Source organism: Lissotriton helveticus, chromosome 11 (assembly GCF_964261635.1).
Source record: "Lissotriton helveticus chromosome 11, aLisHel1.1, whole genome shotgun sequence".
Classification (NCBI taxonomy): Eukaryota; Metazoa; Chordata; class Amphibia; order Caudata; family Salamandridae; genus Lissotriton; species Lissotriton helveticus.
In genome coordinates, this window is record NC_136072.1 from 859,339,111 (window position 1) to 859,355,059 (window position 15,949).

General features: G+C 49.2%; 1 protein-coding gene across 4 annotated transcripts in view; it reads left to right on the forward strand.

The window, feature by feature from the left end:
- The first annotated feature begins 9,650 nt into the window (after positions 1 to 9,650).
- The window catches only part of TAOK3 (TAO kinase 3), a 1,265,547-nt gene continuing 1,259,248 nt past the window's right edge, over positions 9,651 to 15,949 (forward strand). For 2 of the 4 annotated variants that reach the window (XM_078667097.1, XM_078667098.1), the window contains exon 1: positions 9,848 to 10,021. The gene's annotated coding sequence lies outside the window, so the exon portion shown is untranslated. Of the gene's footprint in view, positions 10,022 to 15,949 lie in introns of all 4 variants that reach the window. The other 2 variants (XM_078667094.1, XM_078667095.1) reach the window with 2 other exon arrangements.

A 15,949-nucleotide genomic window follows, 5' to 3' on the forward strand; every position in this document is an offset into this window, starting at 1 on the left:
GGCTGACGTTCGGGGCTGGCTCCCAGGGCAGGGTCCCCCGGAAGCGATCCGCTGATTTCCGCAACCATGCGGAGATCCTCCTGTTGCTCAGTTTGTTGATGTTCAGGGGTAGGGCTCACGTCTGTATCCGTGTGTGTCGAGGCCATCACCGATGGTCTCCTGCGTCGGCGCCGTCGGGCACCTCTGTCGCGACGCATCCTCGGAGGCATCCCGCCAGGCTCGGTATCAACACCCGAGTCGAGCCAAGTCTCAACCTCCTCAGGGGTATCGAAAAAGTGCGTCTTGCCTGAGCCACGACTCATAGGCGAGCAGGGAACAGTAGGGAATATTTGAGAGCCAGGCGGCGGAGGCGCTGTTTCACTCCCAGGAATGAATGTCGTCGACGCTGAACTTGTATCGTGTAATCTGGGAAGAACATGATCTTCGCGTTCTCGACTCGAACTTCGGTGAGCTTCCTTACTTCACGGAGGATAGCGTCGCGATCACGATAGTTCAGCACACGAAGCAGCAGTGGTCTCGGGTTGGAACCTTCAGGGGGAGGGCGGGACGGCACGCGATGGGCACGTTCCACAACAAAGTGCTGCGAGAGGGTACCGTCCGGGAGAATGGTTCTCAGCCAACGTTCCATGTGTCCGGGCGCCGCTCTAGGTTCCCATCGCTCCGGAAGACCCACTATGCGAATATTGTTCCTTCGGGCCCGTCCTTCCGCGTCCTCCGCGCGGTCCTCCAAGAATTCCACCCTATTAAGTAGGTCGCGGACATGCGTATCCTGTTGGGTGACCTTAGGTGTCAGGTCTGTCATCGCGGTTTCCAGGGTAGTTGTGCGCTCAGTAAGCTTCTTATGGTCAGCGCGGAGGTGGGTCAAATCTATAGCCACACTGTCAATTTTGGTTTCTAGTGAGGTGCGGGTCAACTGCAGTGACTCCTCCAAGCGCTCCATTGCCGCCAACATGGTGTCCAGCTTGGAGGCCGTGTGATCTTGTTCAGATGGCTTCATCGTCTTGCCTCGCACCTGTACGCCACTGGCCACGGCTCTCGTTTTGGGTCCTGTAGACATGGAAGGCGTCGCTCCGTAGAACTAAACAAATGGAGCAGGTGCGTGTGTATAAATGCCTGGGATCAGCGCTCAGCAGGAGGGAAACGTCGTATGGCCTCAAGGAGAAGGGGTCACCAGCGCTCGCACCGCCAACAGGGCCACAGGAGGAGCAGGGTCTGTTGTGAAATGGCGCAAGTTCCAGGTAAACGTGCCGCAATCTTGGTGCATGCAGGGACGAAGTAGCGCGGGTGGGAGGAGGGGGCTCTACCTCTCAAGTGCCCATCCGTCTGTTCACGAAGGTGGCAGCAGTCATGAACCAGGTCGTGAGCCCCTGCAAGTCTCTCCGCGTCGCTGGGTGTTCACCAGTCTCCTCATGCGCCACAGCTACTCACCCACGCTCAGTGCACCGCCTCCAGCGTCTCGGCGGGAAGCACAGCGTGAATGGGCTCGCAGTAAGACAGTTCCAGGGTGCGGTTGTAGTACCCCAATCCCGAGCAGGGGGGGCCGAAGGGTATCGCGTGTAGAGTAGGGCCACAGCGATGTCCAGGGCCGGCGTGGACTGAGGCAGGAGGCAGGACCCCCGCGACAGTTCCCTAATGGCGTCCAGCACCGCGCCAGTGCTCAGGGGGAAGCCGCTCCCGAGTTGCAGCCGGGGGGGGAGGGGAGGGGAGCCACCAGGCGCAACTCACCGCGTTCCCCGTCGTCTCTCAGTCAAGCACCGGGGGATTTCGAGTTGTAGCGGGACGATGAACATAGTCCCAAACAGAATCGCCGTCAAGGTGCCACAGTCCCCCGCCGATGACCCTCCGCGCTGCATTGGTAAGGAGATCGAGCACGTCTCCCAGGTCCGAGTGTCCGCGGGCGCCGGGCAGAAATGTCCGGAGCCAGGGGCCCCGCGCAAAGTCACCAGGTTTCAAGGTGCAGAAAAGAGCAAGTGTGGTCCTCGGCAAACTGGGGAGGTCCACCGCCAGGTCCTCCGTGGCAGTCCGTAGGTGAAGGTAGTCCCGGCGGCAGGGGGCCTCGCGATTCCAGCACCCCCCTACTGCAGCACAAGGGGTGGGGGTGATCCCGTCTTGCAGCCGGAGGTCCTCCGCTCACCCACTCCCTCGAGTCTCGTGGACAGCGCCGTTGAGCGTCTCCGTCTCTCTGCGCAAGGCCCAGGCAGTCAGGCGGATCCCTGGCCTCGAGTGCCGCACCACACCGGGCGGGACCGCTCGCAGGGAGGGCGGGCAGCAGTCACCTCCGCCGGAGCAGTTCCATGGGGGCCAGCAGCCCCAAACTTTGTCAGGGGATAGAAGGGTGCTCAATGTAAACTCGCTGCCAGTTATCAGGCAAAGCGGGAAGTATGCACGGAGAAATGGCCTGTGGTAGGGGAGCCTCTCACGGAGCTCTACCCAGGCACGTCGTCCACCATTGCGCGCTCAGCCACGCCCCCCCACTTGATTCTGCCATGTTGAATCTTGGCTCTTCAGAGCATTAGACTGGGTAGGCCAGTTGAGTAACATCCTTGATCCCCTCTGATAGGCGGGTCACCACAGAAGAGGTTCTTTTCGTTTTTAGGGTTAGTTAAGGGCTCCCCTGACGGTAGGTCTCTTATATTCATCCTGACAACTTCTTCAAGATGTGACTGCCTGTCATCTGAAGACTGTTCAAAGAATCTTGTGCTACTGGAGACTGGAACTCTGCTGTTCTTCGAGCCAGGATCAAAGACAAGGCTGCTTTCTCTGTGAAGATTTCTGCTGCATCTTCGTCCCTGTGCTTCTTCAAGTTCTGCAACCCCGTGGCTGTGCATCCTCTAAGTCACCAAGGAACCAGCCTGCATCCAAGCTAGAAGGAATCTCTCTTGAACAGAGGGAGTCACTTCCATGCATCCACAGGCACCTCTACGACTATGACCGGTTTGCTGACCCTGTTGTCCCACGGACATCGCCTGGGTCTGCAACACAGGTGGTGGTTTGTTTGTTCTCCAGAGGCCTAACCAGTCTTCTCTGCAACTGGGTTGACTGTAATCCTTCTCCAGCCAATGTGAACCGCCTCCCTGTGCATTGAGTCAGTTTGCCATTGCGAAGGCTTGTTGGCTCTCTTCACAAAAGATCTTCAATCTCCAAGAAGCCCCAGTATCACACAGCTCCAAGAACAATGTCTTGCCTGCATCCTCTGCATCGTGGGCCGTCATCTCCTGTGCGCTGCTGAGGCTTCCCTGTGAAGCCCTGTGCCTGCTGCCAGAGGGTCCTTGAGGGGGCTCCATCAAATTCCTGATGGCTCTCCTGCATTCTGAGGGCCGTCCCTGGCGTACCCATGCTGGGTTAGTCCCACTGACCTTGCTGGTCTGCAACACAGCATCTTCACCAGCACCCCATAGTTTGCATCTGCCAAGGCTTGTTGGTGGTCCTGTTGGCCACTGACCCTCCTGCACTCATCGACCGCCATAGGACAGTTTGTGAAAGGCTTATGTGCTCCTGCATCGTCGCCTGGGCTCCACAGCTGCTGCTTCAACCTCACCGTGCTACAGCAAGAACCAAAGACAAGGGCTGGTATTGTGCTCCTGTGCCTCCTGGTCACCTCTGGGTGGTTTGGTTCCTGTCCCCTCTGTTTTCAGGTTCTTCTTGCCTGGATTCCATGTCCTGGTTCCACTGGCCTGGTCCACAAGATGCTGTAGCTGCTGATCTTCCATGAACCTCCATTGGCATCTACGGGCAGTTGCGACACCAATTCATCCCTATGCACCTGAGCTCTGTGGTGTAGCAATCCTGGTTCCTGGGGTATCCATGGGTAGGGTTGCTCTCCAACCTTCCTTGATCCAAGTGGTTCCTTCTGGTTTCTTTGGAAAGGGTCCTAAAACTGTAAAACTCCAGCCGCGCCTTACCCTTTGTTATCCTATGGACTTTTGACCCAGTGTAACCACTATGCACCCGGGCACCTTGTGGGCCCTGGCTACTCACCTTGGGTGGTTCTGTGTTTCCCCTGCGATCCTTCATCCTTGTGTACTAGTCCCTTTTTGGTACGTACCTCACGTTCCACTATTTTAGTATATGGTTTTGCCCCCTGTTGGGCCCTATATATTTTTCGATGCTACTTACCTATCTTTGAAGTATTTCTTGTGTGTAGTTGATATCTCCAGGTAGGAGATATACCAAGTTAGTATCTAGTGTGTGTTAAGAAATACAAAGTGTTTTATACGCACCTCTTGTGGTCCTTCCATGTTTGAAAAGTTTGCTGACTGACTATAGTGGTAAATACACTTGCTTTACACCCTCCTAAATAAACCTGAGCTGCTCTCCACAGATGCCCCTTGAGAGCTATGGTTTTCAGGGACCTAAACACTATCACAAAGGATTACCTGGACTTAGTGCACAATGCCTCACCATAGGTGGACACTATATACTGAGCCATCCTCCTTCACACTGCCCTCTACGTCACCGCACACTATGCCACTCTACACCATTGCGCTCTCTGTCACTGCACTCTACGCCACTCTATTCTGCTCTGCACCACTGTACTTTATGACCCTGCACCACTCTACAACCCTGCACCACTCCATGACTCTGCACTTTACGATCCTGCACTCTGACACGCTATTCTGCAAGACTGCAAACTGACACTCTACTGTGCATGACTGCACTCTGTGTCACTACAGCACTCCACTCTATGCCACTGCACTCTACACCACTGCACTCTACCCTACACTACTCTACACTAATCTGCACCCCTCCACTCTATGCCACTTAACTCTATGCCACTCTACTCTACACCTCTGTGCTCTAACCTGCACCACTCCACTCTAAGCAACTTCACTCTACACCACTCTACTCTACACCTCTGCACTCTACTCTGCACCACTCCACTCTATGCCACTTAACTCTTCGCCACTCTACTCTGCTCTGCTCCACTCTATGCCAAAGCACTTTAAGCCACTGCTATCTACTCTGCACTATTCTACTCTATGCCACTGCACTCCACGCTACTCTACATCACTGCACTCTATGCCAATGCACTCTACACCACTTTATTCAAAACCAATGCACTCTAAGAAACTGCAGCACTCCATGCCAATCTACTTGGCACCGCTATACTTTACTCCACTTTACTCTCGGCCACTGTACTCCACTCCACTCTACTCCACTCCACTCCATGATACTCCACTCTATGATGCTCTCTCTACTCCATTGATCTCTCCTCCACTGACACTCTATGCCACTCCACTCTACAGCACTCTACTCCACTCTATGCCATTCTACAACACTACTCCACTCAGACCTGCCAAGTACCATGCATCTGGTGTTAGACTAATGCATTTCAGTTTGGTAGTCTGAATCACTGTACTGAAATGCAAAGTCATGCATAATTGACATAGTGCCTCCTATGCCATCCAACCCATACTAGCTCTGCTAATCATGCAGCATTGAAATGGCAAACTAAAGCTGTAGTGGCAGTGTGCCGTGGAGCTGATCCCAGCAGGCTTGGAAGCTGCTGCTACAATGTAACAACCATTCTATTCCAGACACCGCACAACAGCGTGGGACGTTACATCCTGCTGCTATCCAATGTGACGTGAGCAGGAGGCTGTAGTTCCTGATAAGTACATTGTGGGAAGCTGCAGTGGCAATGAGCGCTGCTCGCAAAGAAGGAATTATTTTTAAAAATGCAATCCCTGTGTCCTGACTCACCTGACCCAACCCCACAGACTGCTGCGGCTGCTGAAGCCCAGAGCACACCGTTGTGCATGCCTGGGCGGCGTGGTTTGCTCCAAGAGTCGTTGCAGACATGATGCGGTGGCTGATATTGATTTGCCGCTCACCTCGAGTCAGTGCCTGGAGTGAGGTAATGGTATGTCTCACTCTGATTTTCAAATTAAAAATGTGCTTTTTAAATTATGATGCTACTTTCTAGCACGCAGTCATGATCTACAGCTGCCTGACCTGCTACAGCTGAAGTTAGTCAGTCTGATGAGTCTCTGTACTTTTCACAGGAGCCACGTGACATACAGCCCACACTGTAACTGACTGTGTGGTGCTGCTGCCAGTCCAATTACTTTCAGTACCAGCGGCGTCCCCAAAGTTAGCGGAACCTCTGTGACAGCCTGTGGGTCATGGTGTGATTTGTGCCATTGCCTGCGGGGCTTGGTAGGTAGCGGTGCGCCAACCGCTGTGGACAGCTCAGGGTTAATAATTTAATTAGTGTTTGAGTGGAGTTTGTTTTTGAAATATTACAGTTTTGTTAACAAGACACTGTACTTGTTTGTGTAAAGTCTTATTTATTCAGCCCTAAGCCTATTTCCCTCATCTTCATTGCATGCTTGTGGTTGATGTTGCATGCATGTATTATCAGCTTATCTCTAAGTGTGGAATGGTTCAGAAAAATATGCAAATTTCAGTGGACGTGCATCATGTCGTGTTCGTAGTGCACTTCCACCGTCACTCATTCTAAAGTGTGGATACCTTTAGACGATTTTATTTTAGTGTCTTATCACGTGTGTTATTACTCAAATCTGACACTAATAGATCGTGGTCCAAACTTAACACAATTGGAAAGTCGTGGTTACCTCGCGCGTGTTCCTAACGCGCTCCAGTCAGGTGGCGGAGCTCCAGGCAGACTATAGGAAGAGAAAGTTAGAGTTAAGGCTAAGCCTTGCACAATACTTGCGGTTTCAGCGTTCACATTTCTTCACGATCGGCACCTTCTGCGTCCGATGCTGGGGACCTCTGTGTGCGCTCTGCTCTCGCCAACCCAGAAACACTCAGTTGTGTTTCCGGGTGAGTATTAAAGGGCGGTGGTTGTATCGGGAGAGAGTCTATTGGTCATTCCGTCTGTTTCTATGGAAACCGAGAGTGTTTAATCGAATTTCCAGTGAATCCCTTCCTTATATGTGTAGGCTTGGTGTATTGTTTCAAACTGGTAAGGTTAATGGGACCAATATTAAGTAACGGGATGAACGCTCGTCTTATGACTTTCAGTCCGTTATATGGGCTGTGATATATCAAATTGATTTTGAGGAGCATTTTATATACAGCGTACTGTGGATTGCAACTAATACAGCGTAAAGCAGCCCTCATATCAACATAAGGGGGCAGTATTCGGTAAGGTTGAATCATTGTGGATAGATGCTGTGTAATCATTTTCTTGCCAGGCTGAGCCAGGGGATATTGTCATTCAAACCCTCACTGTCAGTTTTAAGCCTGTGCACCCACCTTTGCTCTTTTTCAAAGAGGATCTTTTCAGCATTTCTGTCTCGATTGGGTAATGTCTCTAGGATGACCCAGTGTAGATCTTCTATAGTGTGGCCCTTCTCTAAGTAGTGATTCGCCATTTTAGTAGTACTCTTTCTGCATTTTACGTTGCTGCGATGTTCGCACACTCTTTGTTTTATTTTCCTGCATGTCATTCCGATATATCTTAGGTGACAGGGGCAGGTGATCATATAGAACACGTGGCTGGTGTTACAGTAGTGTGAGTCCTTAGGTTCCATTTGAAATCTGGCCGCAGCTGTAGTTCTTTTGTAGGTTTCGTTAAGCTGCAAACCGAGCATGAGCCACATGGGTAGTGTCCTGTCACCTGAGGGTTCCCTCATAAATTCATAATCTCTCTGGGTATCTTCGGGGCAGGTCTGGTATGGACTAGGATATCTTTTAAGTTCCGACTCCTCTTATTGGCGAACCTTGGTTTCGGCCAAGAAAGGTTACCCGATGTCAGTATTCGCCAGTTCTTGTTGATGATTTTTTTAACACCGTTTGTCATTGGACTGTACGTAGTTACACAGGTCAGGACTTCTTCAGGGGGTTCTTTCGAGACAGTTTCGAGGAGTGCCTCTCTGTTCTGGTTTCTGGCATGTTTTTTTACATTTGTTGATTGTCTTTTTTGGGTAGTCCCGAGCTTCCAATTTTTTGCAGAGGTCATTCGCCTGTGATTTATACTCAATGGTATTGCTGCAATTCCGCCGCAGTCTGAGGAACTTTCCCTCAGGGGGCGGGGATGGAAGCTATTGTAGGAGAGAAGGCTGTTCTTAGCAGTTGACTTAAAAAATGTCCGAGTTTGGAGAGTGCCAGCATCGGCATAGATGGTGACGTCTAAAAAGTCAATGCTCTTCTGGTCTGCACAGTAAGTGAATCTTAGACATTCATCTCTCTGGTTCAGCCAGGAATGAAATTCAAGTAGACTGCTTTGATCTCCGTGCCAGATAACAAAAATATCATCGATATACCGTTTCCAGAACAGTATATGATGATGGTAGGGGTTAATGTTCTCGTTCAAAATGTATTGATCCTCAAATGTGCTGACATGGAGTCCTGCCACGCTGGGGGCAAATGTACTGCCCATCGAGGTCCCGTGGCATTGTAGGTACAGGGTGTCGACCACTTTTTAACCCACCCACTATTTATGACTCTAATACTCTGAGTGCACCTATTACTCATAACAGGTTCACGAGATGCACTATTCCAGAGTTTACCAGACCCGAATCCAGACTCAATAAAAGTTCTATCTGGCTTTCTGGGACTTTTCTTTTTAATACCCCCCCTCACTGGCTCACTACTGTATCAACCTTGGGTAAGAACCTCCTGGTGGAGGCTGCATAACCTGATCGACCTGATGATTATGCACACACGTGATTAAAAAAGCGGAAAATCAAGATATACCGCTCAGATACCATCATACCCATTACGTGCATGAGGGTCTTTTATTTGGGACACCCCACGTTCTTCCTGCATACCTAAGGTTCTGCAGGACAAGTGATCCTTCCCCATTTGATTAGCATACATGTCAACCCTGCAGATTCAGGCGGGAGACTACCGATTTCAAGTCTACCAACAGGGACTGGTCTTGTTTGATTCGGAGTATGTACTGCCAATAACCTGCCCCTGCAATCCAGTGCACAACATTTTATCTCACTTACTCTACCTGTCGTAGTGCTTTCTGTGCTCCTGACAGGTTAGGGGGGGGGGGGGGGGGGGGGGAACATATATTTGCTTTTTTAATATCCAATCATGCAGCAGCACACAAGCAAGTCCTGTACATGACAATAACCTGATTCAGGCCTCAATAAAACTCAATGGGGGAAATACATTATCGTTTTTTTTTTTTTAAATATCTTGGCATTATTGCAATGACCACTGAAATGTCACACATAGGCACATTGAAAGCGTGGCAGCTACGCTGGTCTATTAGAGGTTAGTGGGGGAAATTACATATTTTTAACACATTTTCGTACTTTCCTGATCTAAAATGTTGGCATAGATGTAGCACCCCGGCGTAGGCGTGACTTAACTGCCTTACTTCCTTTTGAGATGTGGGAACACCTCAAAAGTAAAAGACAAGGGGGAGGGGGGGGGGGGGGGGTTGGGTAATCAAACTTTGCCAGTCCTTCAATTTGAGCTTATAACCGTAGCCATCGTGAGTGTTAGTTACGTATTTCTTAGTTTTGTAAAGCTCTAACTCATAATTATCAGCGGTCTAGTTGCTATGTGGTCGGTTGCGAGCACGCGTAGTTTCTAAAAGTCTATTGGTTCCGTAATGCCTGGCTTTGGCCATTTTAAAGACAGGCATAACCACTTTTATTATTGTAGGGTAAAAGGGTAGACACAGACGACTCAAACTGAAAATGAAACAATAACCCGCTGCCTGGCAGAAAAATGGCCGCCGCTAGGGACACCGTTACTCACACTAGCATGCGTCTCTATTAACCCGTCTCCCTCTCTGAATTTGACCTGCGTAAGTTAATTTGTCCTTTTCGGTACTCGATTGATAAGGCTGCGTGGGATAGGGTCGCCACGGAGGAGCGTCGATAATGTAGATTTCAACACTCGGCTATCTGCTATCAGAGTCTGGCAGGGGCCGCGCCTGTTTGACAGCAGCTCGCGCTTCCTAGAGCTGCGGAGCAGGAAGCGGGGGAGCGGAGCGCGAGGTTGGTCGAGGGTACAGGACGGAGGCCGGGAGGACTCGTAACAACCCGAGTACAGAACCCTACGGATAGCTCTTCCACAACCGGCCCAGGTACAGACAAACTTTGCCCACTATACCTCACCGTACGCCCACTTACACCTGCTGTACATACTTTGTCCGGTGTGCGCACTGCTCAGGAATTGTCACACTGCAAACAACGTGTACATCAAATGGACAGAACCCACACTGTAAACTTTGGTCTTGGCAGATTCCCCTTGAATACACGCTGCACTGTGCAGTTTGTAGCCACCCACGCGCACTACATAGAGTTTTATGCAGCCTGACCCATGCATCCCTGTTATCTGGTTCCTGGCATCTGTGCTCCCTTCGCCCAGCAGTTTTATCCACGAACACGCTGCTTAGTGCTACCTGTCTCACATTAGTCACGTACACATTCCGTACACCGCACCGCTTGCCTCGTCCACAAAAAGCTGTGCATTGTGACCACTGAAGCATGACCAGTGGAGCCATTACCGTTCTTAGTCTAACTTATTTGTAAACACTGCCCAGGTCAGCTGTCCGATTCCATATAGCCTGATTCACGTGAACACTGCCCTCCGTAGTCTGATTCCTACGCTCCCTACCCATTGCCGGCTGCTCCAGCTACTGAACACAGTGGCCAGTTTATTTATCAATAGGACACATTGACCACTTCTGGCTTGCTCAATACGCTTAGGCCAGCCTGCCTTGTACTCCATATAGTCTGCACAGTTTCATCTTCAGCCTGCCTGCCCTGGGTGTACACTGCCCTTTACGTCTTGGTCCTTCTACGTAGATTCGTATGCAGTCTGACCAATGTACACGGCTTGTCCTGTACAGCTTGCTCTCTGCACACGGCATACATCCCCATGCCTTTCCCTCATACTGCTAGGGTTACCAGCCCCCGTCTCCGCAAAATGCCCCCATTGCATACACTGTATATGCTTTTTTATTTTGTCTGCTAAATATTTACAATGAGCTCCGTAGTCTCTCTCTCTACACACGTTAGTGTTGTTGCCAATTTTATCCTGCCATATTTACAAACTATGCTATACCCAGTCTTCCTCATACTGTAAACAGTGCATCTTGTTCCATGTCAAGACACTGAACGTAAAGTACTGTGCAACATACCCAGTGTACACAAGTTGTACATGTTCAAACTTTAACCACTGCAGTTACGTCTGTCTGCATTCTTAACTGTGTGCACAAATTGTTAAGTGCCTACACACACCTGTGCAGACTACACAAGCACACTGTATGTTCAATGTCCTGTGCAATAACTGCACGGATACTGTGTACTCGCACATACACGGCATGCACTGCCAGTGTACAATAATGTGGCACTAATATTCAGTTTATATAAACTGTGCACATGCAGTGCAAATTCCGCCTCAAAATCCTAATTTTTGTGCAGTTCTTACACTAGCACTTCCATATATGCCGACCAAACAGTCACACTCCTAGTGCCCCCACCGTCTTTACAAGCAGTTAGAAGCTATTTGCAAATCCCTCTTCATTATTCAACTTGCCACGAGAGTATTCATTTTGCCAATCTCACTGATGAACCACTGCTTCCTGCTTTTTCAGCGCACTGTAGAGTGAACCAACTCGGCAGTCACTGCTTACACTTTGCAATTTGCAGACCGTATGCTCTTCATCAGCACTGACGCACTACCCTGTCTGATACGCTGGAATTGTGTTTACCTTGATCACGTAGAGGTGCACAATGTATATTCAGTGCACCTACCTTGCACTGACTGCCCCCTGAATATGGCTTTAACTAAGTTTGCGCATGCACATTTATAGTTCTTATGTTATTTATTTATTTATATGCTTGTATAGCGCTGGACTCGACCCCCGTAGGGGTATCTCCGTGCTTGGTTCGCCATATGTGCATGAAACAGAGCTTTTAGGGATGTGCAAGAGATTATGCTGTCGAAAACAGGTGTGTCTTTAGTGTTTTCCTAAAGATAAGGTAGTTGGAGTTTTGTCTCAGGATGAGGGGAAGTTTGTTCCTGAGGGTGGTGCCCATGTACGAGAGTGCTCGACCACCTTGCCTTGCCCTTCTAATTGGCGGAACTTTTAGCAGTAGTTGGTTGCTGGAGCACAGGAGGCGTATGGGGTTATAAATCGTAAGTTTTTCAGCCAAGTATTGAAGGCCTGAGCCAAAGAGGCTTTTATGTATAACGCAACAGATTTTGAACTTAACCCGTTGGCGAATGGGCAGCCAGTGGAGTTTTTCCAGAAGGGGGCGAGAAGGTGTTCTGGGCGGGACATTTAGGACCAATCTTGCCGCGGTGTTTTGAGCCACTTGCAGTCTGCTAAGCAAATCTTCATTGGCAGATAGAAAAAAGTCGTTGCAATAATCCAGCCGGCTAACTACAAGGGCCTGGACAAGGGTCTTTCTCAAGACGTTAGACAAAAACGGAAACACGCGTCTCAGAAGTCCGATTATCCGAAAGCAGGATCCAGTCACCAGGTTTGCATGTTCTTTTAGCAATAATCCCTGGTCCAGTCGCACGCCCAGGTTCTTCACTGTCTGTTTGGGACAGGGGACAGGTCCTAGGTCCAGTGGCCACCAATCCGGTGACCATAGGAGGGGTGCCTCCCCAAAAAGCATGACCTCGGTCTTGCCTACATTGCATTGTAGGCAGTTGGAGGCCATCCAGTCGGACACCGCTCTCATAGCTTCGGCAAAGGAATGTTTGATCGCAGGAGTAAGGGTCTGGAATGGAAACAGAAGCTGAGTGTCGTCGGCGTACGACACTGGAATAAATCCATGTGCTCTCACAATGTCAGCTAGGGGGGCCACATACACATTAAATAGTGTGGGGCTTAGGCATGAGCCTTGTGGGACCCCCTTAGTGAGCTCCCTGGATGTAGAACGATAGGAGCCCAGACTGACACTTTGTGAGCGGCCTGAGAGAAAACTCTCAAGCCAGGACAGAGCCAAACCTTCTATCCCCACCTTCTGCAGACGAAGAGAAGGATGTCATGTGACACCGTGTTGAAGGCTACGGACAGATCCAACAGCACCAGAATCATAGAGCCCCCTCTATCCTGTGCCATCCTGATGGTATCTGTCACAGAGAGGAGCGCTGATTCCCTGCTGTATTTGGGTCTGAAACCGGATTGGGTATGGTCAAAACCTCTCGATGAAATTAGACAGGTGGGTGTTCACATGCTTCTCGGTCATCTTGCTCAAATACGGCAGAAGGGAAATGGGGCGGAGGTTGGATAGATCTGTCCATGGCATGGCAGAGTTCTTACGAATGGGATTTTTTACTACAGCTCTTTTCCATTCTTGGGGTACCTGTCCTTCCTTAAGGGAAAGATTCATGACTGTTTGAATCATAGGGCAAAGTAAGTTGCCTAAGGGGGCAGCCATTTTGGCCAGAAGAAAATCCAGAGGGGATCCTGTTTTAATATGACTTATCAGGGAATTAATATCACATTGATTGACCTCCGGAAAGATAGTCCGTGTGCCTCTATTATGTGTGGGTGATTGTGAAGAAGTACTGGTGACACTGCCCTTAAGGTTAGTAGCTTTTGTGATTTTTTCATAAATCGCCTCTATTTTGTTTTTAAAAAAAAATAGAGAAATGTCATCGCACAGAGATTGGGAGAAATCATCCAGACTCTCACAGGCAATGGGTTTCACGAAAGTCTGTAGAATCTTGTAGAGTTCCTTGGAGGAATTGCCCGCTTCTGCCAACTGCGAAGCAGCCAGTCAGCCTAATATTCTTGTGGTAAGAGGACAAGGCATCAGAGTATTCTTTCCTACTTTCCTCAGTATGGGGTTTCCTCCAAGTTTTTTCCAATTTCCTACATCCCTGTTTCTCCACCCTAAGTTGTTCGGTATACCAGTTCTCCTGCTTAGATATGGGGTACTGTTTAAGCAGTTTCATAGGGGCCAACAAGTCAACCGCCTCTAAAAGGGCAGTGTTGAACTTGGATAGGGCGGACTCCACATTGTCCGCAGCTAAAATGGGAGGTTCTCTCCATACTTTCTGTAGTTCATCCAATGTCACCCTGTGCCATTGTCTGCGCCACCGGGACGGAAGGAAAGGCCGTTTGGTAGGTTTATCCAGGCCAAAAAGGAAAAATTCAACCATAAAATGGTCTGACCAGCTTACTCGGGTTGAAGGTCAACACCGTATTTTGGGGCAATTAGAGAAGATTAAATTCAGAGTGTGGCCTCCTATATGTGTAGGGCCACTATTCTGTATTTCAAGCCCTAATAAGGAGAGGTCAGAGAGCAAGGACAGCGTCTCAGGATGATTGGGGATGTCTACATGAAAATTAAAATCTCCTAAGAGAAGGAAGTCTTCTTTAGCTTTAAAATGTTGGGCTAATAACTCAGTTAGATACAGTGTAAAGCCCGTGCTTGGCCCTGGTGGACAATAGACTAGTGCTCCCTTCCAGTGGTCTTTGGAAGCCGAGCTATTCTTGAAAATCATAACTTCCATCAGGGAGCAACTTCTCTGTTCAATTATGGAAACCTTCAATCCTTCTTTATAAATTATAGCAATGCCGCCTCCGGTTGTAATCGGACGGTCGAGCCTTAAGATTTTATATCCTGCAGGGACCCCTAAAGTGATGTCAGGGACCATATGTGGTTTTAACCAAGTTTCAGTTAAGAAACAGATTTCAGGTTTGACTGTATTAATAAGGTCCCAGAGTTCAAAGTGGTGCTTCGGCAGGGAGCGGATGTTAAGGAGAAAACATTTCAGACCTTTAGGTGTTAAGGTCCCCCCTGTATTGTACACAATTGATGTAGCAATGTGAGATGCCTGGAATCTACAATGAATACATGCAAAAGGGCCTTCTGGACATGGCCAGGACTCACAGGCACAACCCACTAGAGGCACTGGTTGCAGATCTATTAAGGCTTGGGCTGTGTACTTGATACGACAGTCCCCAATGGGCCCCATGTCAATTTGAACAGAGTCCATAGCCCCGTCCTGTCGCGGACGGGCGCAGACGGGCTACTCTTTGGCTACTCTTCGGCGTGTCTTCGGCTGCCCTGCGCGCAAACGCTGAGCGCTTGCGAAGGGGCGAGGGCTAAATAGCCCTGGAAATGCAACCACTGGAGCGCTAACCGCTCCAGTGATCAACAGGAAGTACCTGGCTCTCCCTGACCCGCCCTCCGCGCAACGGTACTAGCTACCGCGTCGGACCGGGGCGGGCAGGAGTGGTGATCGAGCCCAGACTTCCCCAGCTGCCCAGAAGATACCGTCCCCCCCCCCCTTTCAATTCAGGTTTGGGGAAAAGCAGCGCAACTTAAATGTAGGCTAGCACAGAAAATCTTGTAATTTAAATCTTTCAAGTTTCGATTCCAGTTTTAAAATCAGCAACAAATTATTAAAAGGCTTTTAAAATATCTGAGCACAGCGTAAAGCACCATACTATGATGGAGATTACACAAACTGTACGCACATTTGCTCTTCATACACTCCATGTGCTAACTGCTAATCGCACTAGATTGAGAGCCAACAAATTAACAAGGAGAGCCGAGCCAAGTGTCTCGTAGGCTCTAAGAATGTAAAAAAAGTGTATTTCTTGAATATGCGAAGGGTTTCAACTTAGCATATCATATTTTATCATTGCATTGAAAGATATTTATGAAGGGGGAAGTTTTTATATATGAACTTACATATTCATACCAGATACCACCCCACCTCCAAAGCGTCAATGCCGTTCATGGAAAAAAACTGCAAGCCTGTTGTCATTTTTACCCTATATGTGACCTAAATGCTTATACTGTGAAACATTCCAGTCTATTTAATGGGGTCAAGAGTGTCTGTAGAGAACATTCGGAACTCAGTTGTATTCAGTTGCTCACAAATGCAATAACGACGACAAAGAATGCGTGGTGAAATAATTTGCCCAGGATCATTCAATTTGGTCAAGCGTGGATAAAAGCCAGGTTTTGTGGTTTCATTCAGCCACTAAATGGGTATATCATCTTTAACTATTAGTACATTAGGTTAGAACATA